This window comes from Octopus bimaculoides, chromosome 6 (genome assembly GCF_001194135.2).
Source record: "Octopus bimaculoides isolate UCB-OBI-ISO-001 chromosome 6, ASM119413v2, whole genome shotgun sequence".
NCBI lineage: Eukaryota > Metazoa > Mollusca > Cephalopoda > Octopoda > Octopodidae > Octopus > Octopus bimaculoides.
Genome location: NC_068986.1, coordinates 70,820,621 through 70,829,010, shown reverse-complemented (window position 1 = coordinate 70,829,010; position 8,390 = coordinate 70,820,621). Strand labels below are relative to the sequence as shown.

The 8,390-nt window shown below is 36.3% G+C and overlaps 1 long non-coding RNA gene across 1 annotated transcript in view; it reads left to right on the top strand.

The window, feature by feature from the left end:
* Window positions 1-8,261, top strand: part of LOC128248149 (uncharacterized) — a 16,331-nt gene extending 8,070 nt beyond the window's left edge. The window contains exon 2 of the long non-coding RNA XR_008264437.1: window positions 7,455-8,261. This is a non-coding gene — a long non-coding RNA (uncharacterized LOC128248149). The remainder of the gene's footprint in view (window positions 1-7,454) is intronic.
* Window positions 8,262-8,390: the final 129 nt, after the last annotated feature.

Here is an 8,390-nt window from a genome sequence, read left to right as displayed (position 1 = left end):
TATATATATATATATATATATAAGGTAAGCAGAGTTAGCAGTTATAGTAACTAACTAAGGGATAAAATATCCGTATTTACTATCAGCATCATTTACCTGTGTTATCTCTGGGCATGTGTTATCTCTCCTTCCCTTTCTATTATTTTTCTGTCCCTCTGCCCTTTCTTTCTCTCTCCCTGTCCCTCCCCTTCCTCTCATTCCTTACTCCCTCCACCCTCTCCATTCTTCCTCTCTCCTACCACATGGCCAGTGTCCAGTCAAGGCACATCATTTTTTTCAGCCTGCCGCTGACCAAACTATACATGTATATCTACTGTCCAGTTCTTCTTTGTGCTACCTTACTACTTTCTGCTTAGCTGAAAGGCTCTTTCTGTTAGTATTACATATGTATAATTGTTCTTTTTGCTATTGTATAGCCAAAGGGCATTTTCTTTGTAATTGTACCATTCCTTGTCTGTTATATCTTTGTCGTTATTTCTTGTAGTACATGCTATGTTATTTTGTTCTGTACTCGTATACAATTGTCAGCTTTTTCGTGAAGCTTAATGCTCCAGTACCTCCAGGATAACAGTACTCTTAGTTTTAAAGTGCACGAAACGACGAAGACATCTTAGAAACCAACTGATGAAAAAAATCCACCGTGAATGTTCCATGTATCACATATTTGTCTCCTTTTCCCATCCATTATTTTTTCTGTCTGTTATGTTTTTGCCCAGTTTTCATCTAGTTTTCCCTTCATTGTGTTCTTTTTGTTTCACCTTTGGAATATATGTATATATATGAATGTAAAACAAGCACATTGATAATACCGTAAAAGAGTTCAAGTTTAAAAGCACTACATCTGCATTAAGACTTTTTTCGAGATGCTGAAGAATTTTTGGTGTTAGAAAGAAAGATAATGTTGACAAAGAAACAAAACACTGACATATTTAAAAGTTTACTTCTGTTCTTATTGTTGTTTTGTTGTTAATGTTGTTGTTGTGAGGTGGGGGTTCAGCGTTGTCATTGTCATTCTGTGGCTGGCACTTGTTGTGGTGGAGGGGTTGTATTGGTGGTCATGGTGGTTGTGTTGGTGGTTGTGGCAGTGGTCGTGGTGGTGGTTGTGGTGGTAGTCATGGTGCTGATCGTGGTCATCATGATGGAAGTGGTGGTCATGGTGGTGGTTGTGGTGGTTGTCATCGAGATCATCATGGTAGGGGTGATGATAGTTTTGATGATCATGATGATGATGTTTTTCATCATCAATGTCCATAAAGATGTTCAGATTTTATTGCAAAATCTTGTTAGATACAAAAAAAGAACCATCAAGAAAAATAATTTCTTTCATTTAGACCAGAAAACTACAAAAATGAAAACTACTGGTTATATCTTGGCCATGATTGTCAGTTGCTTTACTTGTCAGTCTAGCAGCTGAATAATATTTTTAATTTTAACATTAGCACAAGGCCATTTATTTTAAAGGAGAATATAGTCAATTAAATCAGCCCCAGTACTTGACTGATATTTTATCAACCCCAATAGATGAAAGGCAAAGATAACCTTGGTTGTATTTGTAAAAGCCTGTATCAAAACACTGTAGAGCATTTTGTCCAATGTTCTAATAATTCTTCCAATCCAACTACCTTTAGTAATATTAATAACTGAGCTCATGGATGATTAGTTGCAGCTGTTTATACTGATGAGAATATACTTTGTAGCTATGATAAAGCAGCAATGAAACTGGTAGTGGTGGTGGTGGTGCTGGTGGTGGTGCAGCTGCAATTGCTGCTGCTGCTACTGCTGCTGTCTTTGCTGATGCTTCTGCTCTTGCTACTGCTGCTATTGCTGCTGCTGTCATGGTAACATTGCATAATGTGAAAAGGATGAAAATGATATATTACAAAAGTATTCCTATATTTGGGGTGTGCTTCATTATATAAATATGTTTGTTGATAAATAAGGTTTTGACATTGAACATTGAAACAGTTCAGAATGTTCTGTTGATATTTGAACAAAGTATTACAATGTGAATTTGTGGATAGAGATACTCTTCTTAAATATCGTTTTTGAAGCATGAAATCTATAGCTAAATTAAAATTTTGTTGTCATTAGATCTACATAAACCATTTTTGAGTTGAATAGAACACATTCTGGAGCAGTTCTACAGAGCTTATTCTGGTTTCTGCAGTGTTTAATCTTTTAACTGCAAAATTAAATTTCATAGTTATTCCAGTAGTGATGTTAAATATCTTACACAAAATAGAATTGATATTTTCTGCAAGTCAAAAAAAAAAAAACAGATTCAAACATGACATTCTTCAACAAAAGATAGATTTTAAAATAAAACTTTCTGCAATTAAAGCTAATGAAATTTTGAGTGGATATATTTGATTTCCACAGTAAAAAGGGTTAAGTAAACAAGAATACAAGACTCCTTGATAGGAGGCCAGTCTTTCACAGGCTAAGCATCACCCCACTCTCTGCTAACACACCTGGTACTCATTTTTAGCCAAGTAAAATGAAGCAATGTGAAATGAACTAATTTATTGAAGAACTCCAAGTGTCATATTTCAAAATATTTTTGAGTAAAAGCCACTTGGCTCCCCAAAAATAGCTCTTACTCTCCTTCCTTTCCTCTGCACTAGGCCCATTTAAAACAATATTAGTAATTTGCATTTGCAGTACATGATATAAGAAAACTACTAAAATTCAAAACAGACTACTAATATAAAATAAGGTTATTTTTTTTTTCCAAAGGTAACTAAATATATGTTCTCAAATATATATGTTCTCAAATATATGTTCTCAAATTATTTATGTTCTCAAATTTTAAGGAGACAGACGTACTTAGTACATGGGTATCAGCTTCTTAACAGATAAGAAGTTATTCAAAAATATCATATCTCCCATGTGTTTTTGATATTTCACTGTTTGTTTCTGCAAATAAAACTCTTGATATATTTTGATCTTAAGATTTAACTCAATATCATTTTATCATATGAATTCTTCTATTGCTTCAATATCCTCAATACAAATAGCAAGAAATATATTTATTACCCAGCATGAAACTGGCACCATATTAAGTCCTAAGACTTGTCATATAATTTTCCCCATGTATGCAAAACATACTTGAAGAGGATCCTCTGGCAGTTCCAGGGAATTGCAGCTCTAGTAAAGAAAGATAGGAAAAAGCATGATACAGAAGTTATGATAAGTGAAGAAAATATAGACAACTGATCTGACTTTGATGAAATCCATACCTTCCCTTGAAATTTGATTTCATCGAACTTTAAAATAATTCTACAAATGAGAAATATCATGCCAGATATATTTCTTGTGGTTTACCTGAGGAGAGCATTAAAATCCGCCTTTCAACTGTGAAAAGTGAATAAAAGTATCAAAGACAGTTTTCCCTTAGAAGCCACCTGATTTCAATGTGCTGCAACAAATATCCCAAATCTTCCTTCTCAATTGAAAGCTGTCAAAAATATTCAATAACTAAATACATGTAACAATTTTAAACTTAATTCTGAAATAACAAATAGACAAAAAACAACATACTCCCAGAAAAAGGAGTACAACCAGATACAGCAAAGCAACAGATCATTCAACAAAATTGCCCTGTCTAAATATAGTCACAGAAGTGACTCCTTACTAGAAACAAGTGGCTTGCATCCATGCCACCTACCACATACATGATGGGAGCTCCTAATCAGTGTTTAGCAGTGTGGAGCTACTAGCCAACCACTCCCACTCATGACAATACACCAGACATAACTTCCAAGGATTTCAGGGGAGTTAGGAAATCACATAATATGGGGGTCACATGATGACACATTTCTCCCACATTTTGACAGACTCAAATTTTCCACTTCTCATCACACAGGACTAACACCTGATGTCCTCATACACTAGACATCTGTTATTAGACTTTGCTACATTGGGCTACTCAGTGACAACCTGGGCTGGTTGAAGGTCTAACAATTCAGCCAGTCACTCTGGGTGTCATGTACTTGCAAGTATCATGTCTTGTATCTGGGATCTTCAAAATAAAAGGGAAAAAAGAAGGTAATAAATAAAATTAATGCTTTATCCTCATGTTCAATATATTGCAATAAACACTATTCTTAAAGTTGTAGGTTTTCCTCTTTGTAAAAATTTGAAAAATATGAATATAGGTGTAAGCATGGCTGTGTGGTAAGAAGCTCGCTCCCCAACCACCTGGTTCCTGGTTCAGTCCCACTGAGTGGAACTTTGGGCAAATGTCTTCTACTAGAGACTTGGGCCAGCCAAAGCCTTGTGAGTGGATTTGATAGATAGAAACTGAAAGAAGCCTATCGTATATATGTATGTGTGTGTGTGTTTATGTTTGTCCCCCATCACTGCTTGACAACCAGTGTTGGTTTGTTTATATCCCTGTAACTTAGTGGTTCAACAAAAGAACAAGTACCAGGCTAAAAAAAAAACCAACAAAGTGCTGGGGGTTGATTCATTTCAACTAAAAATTCTTCAAAGCGGTACCCAGCATGGTCACAGCCTAATGACAGAAACAAGTAAAAGACAAAAAATAAATGATATCAACTGCATGTACTTACAGCCAGCCACCTTCTTAGATGAAACTGGTTGCCTCTGATATACAAGAAACAGTGAATAAATATTCATTGATATTGTAAACAGCTACTCGGTTGAATAAAAATCCATTATATGCAATAGAAACAGTATTAAATTGAAATATCCATCTATGTCTTATTTTTAATGTAAATACAGTGCTGAAAGGCAATTGTATCTACATTAAATATGAAGGGTCTCTGAAGTAACATTACTCAACAAGGTGTGTAGCTTAGAGATCAGGAAATCTCTCCAGGTTTTGTCACTACTTCTCCACATTGAGACATCACAGTTCCAGTACTACAGACATGTGATTAGAATGTTGCAGGAAAAATCTCAAGACAGATTCTTCAAGTTAAGCCAACTAGCAGGAGACCTTGAGATAGACCACAAGTGAGATGGTTGGATAATATCCATAATCTCAGTTGGTCATAGAAAGTTTAATGATAGTTGCTTTTGATAGGCCCCTTCAGAGGAGATACCAAGGGACTCTACCCCCACAACCTTCCTAGGAATTGTGAAGGCACATGGCTTAGTGATTACAGTGTTGGACTCATGAATGTAAGATTGTGGTTTCGATTCCTGGACCAAGCAACGTGTTGTGGTCTCAAGTAAAACACTTCATTTCACATTGCTCCAATCCACTTCGCTGACAAAAATGAGTAACCCTGCAACAGATTGGCATCCTGCCCAGATGGGGAATATATATATGCTATGAAAACTGGGAAACCAGCCCTTGTGAGCCGGCATGGCTTGAGAAGGTAACTTTACCTTTCCAAAGAATTGTGGGAAACAAAAATGGATGGATAGATAAAAATATACTTGTATGAATGTTGAAATTCTGCTTTTTCAGGGTACCAGCAACCCAAGGGCCTGTCATAGCAACAGTTTTCATTGATCCATTGAGATTGTTGCAGATGATGTCCAGAACCTGCTGGATGAACTCACCTGTCCTAATGAAGTTTGACCATTGAGAATGTTTCTTCCTGTTAGTCACAGATGACATATCCCCACCATAGGTCTCAAGCTATTTCTGTCCCTGGACATGAAAGAACTGATTATATTAACCCTCTTGGGACACCCAGGCCAATTCATCAGCCCAAGGTATACAAGCTGAAAGGAGTTTGAGGCCGGTCCTTCAGCCTTATGGAACAAATATCGTGAATGGTTGGTTTTGAAGTGTGGTAGCTAATCAAGTATCATCTTTTAGGAGATGTATCTCAATAGAAAATATTTTGCTCTTTTTGGCTACACATACCAAAACACTGTGTGTCTCAAAAGGGTTAAAGAAGAGATTCCTGATTTATTGTGGCTGGTAGCTAAAGCCATGACTACAGCATGCCATTTAATTCTTATGTCAGACTGGAATCTGTCACATTGATGATGTCAGTACATCTGAAAGAGAAATATGAGTGTAATTCAAGAAATTTGGCCTTGTCTCACACACACATTGTATCATGCAGATTCTGCCTGAACAAAAAATCATAACAGTACTCAAGTCTGAGGAAATGCTGTTAACTTCCATTAACTCAAGTCCACTAACCCAAAAATTTCATAAAAACCAGTAAACATTTAAAAGTTTCCATTATTTTCAGATTTTTAATACAGATGTAGAGCCTTAGCATATTTAATATTGTATGCATCATTCTTTCAACCCCAATGTAATGCCACTTATTATTATAAATAACTTTTCAATTAAACTTCGAATTGTGAGTTCAAAATGATATTTTATGTATTCAATATTTAAGCAATTATTTTCTATTAATAGACCATATAAAGTTTTTTTAAATAAACAAGTAAGATATTGCACCATAGCACACAACACAGTGCTATATATAAAAAAAGAAGTGTCAGTAGAAAGAGGATTCACTTCACTCTGAAGAGCTATTACAGTTACGTGAATATCTGCTATTATAGCAATACCATTAGCGTTAATTGAAATAAAATAAATAAGTCCAGTTTCATTACTATAATATATTAAACATTTGCATACTCTTTCATATTCTAGTATTTGCGTAGCAATATTATATTTTTGATATTGTAAGATCAATTTGTTAATTAGCCACATTTTTAATGATAATTTCAAATATTTATATTGTTTAAGATTTTAGTTGATGGAATCTCAAAAATTTGAATATGTTGACATTGTCAAGGCTGAAACTGCCAGTGCCACTGGACCTCAGCAGGAACAGGCTCAGAAGCCCTGGCTCCACCTGGAGGACTACTTCTTGATCAAGTCAAGGGAAGGAGACAAGTTGATTTTCAACTGCAAGCTTTGCCTGCCCATCAAGGGGTACATGACAAGCCCCAACAACCTCAAGCAAGCACATCAAGAGGACCCACCCAGTCAAGTTCATGCAGTTTGAGGAGAACGTCAAGGCAGGAATTATCAAGTCTGTTTTCACCTCCCTCTGGCAAGAAAGCACACCAGCAAACCATTACCAAGTCCTTTGGCACTGCTGCTACTGGCAGTGGCATACCCCAGGCTGTTGTAGATCAAAGGATTGGGGACCTGTTCATGGCCAACATGTTGCCACTCCAAGTTGTAAAGTATGACAAGTTTGAGAGGCTAATCAAGATGCTGAACTCCAGCAAGAGCTCCATGTCAAGGAGGACATTGGGCAGGCAAATTGTTAATTTGCATACTGACTTGAAGTAGTACTTAAGCAAGAAATATTCAGAACACCTTGAAGAACTTCAGCTTCTAGACTCATATTATATTATGAATCCTTCAAAACACATATTGTATTATCTATTAACTATTAATATGATACTAAAATAATATTATAGATACTGAATTATAAAATTAATATTGACATTTGATTTCAATTTTTCAATTTTCTAATTCTCCATTATTTTATTTCCAGGTCATACCACCTGTGACCAAAGTGCTCAACAAGATCCAGGGGAAGGAACAAGCCTACTTTGGGACTCTGCTGCCAACAGTTGTTGCAATGATCTTTAGGGCTTGAAGTCCAAGGGCCTCATCTACTGCAGCCCCTTTGTCGACACACTTTTGGCAGGCATTGACAAAAGTTTTAGGACCCTTCTGGAGGATGAGAACTGCCAGCTAGCTGCTGCCTTCCACCCTAGGTTTCGCCTCATCTGGTTGGCTAAATATGACAACACCAAGGTCACCAAAGTGAAGAAAAGCTTGAAAGGTAAGGTCGAAGAGGTCATGAGGCAGCAGCCTGACAAAGTGAGCAACAACAGAGGAAGCAGTAACAATGAAAAGCAGGAGGATGACTTCCTCAGTGGTGTCACCCAGCCAAAAGAAAGCAGCAGGAGCCACAGGTCTCTCAAGGACAAAGCCCAGAATTTAGTCAAGACCTGGTTGGAGACCAACTCGAAGGAATTGCTGACAGATGCTGCCCTCTTGGGTGAGCAAGTGTTGGTGGACTTGTTCATCAAGTTCAACACAGCCATTCCCTCCAGTGCTGCAGTGGAGTGTTTGTTCTCTATGGGCAAGGACATCTTGAGGGCCAAAAGCTCATTATTGTCTGATGAAAACTTTGACATGCTAATTTTCATGAAGGGCAACATGCATCTCATGAACAAAATGGAGAATGAGAAGAAGAGGAAAAATTAAATTATGCATATAACGTGTTTTACATTTTTCATTATTATTTTTTTTACAGCCACTTTATCAATAAACGTTTTTAGTTTAATACCAATATTGTTTCATTTGAGTTTTTTTTTTTCTGGCTCTAAAAGCTTTTAAAAACCTTTTAAAAAAGGCCAAGCTATGAAATCAGCCTTTTTTATGTCTTTTAAAAGTTAAAACTATAAAATCAGTATTTTTT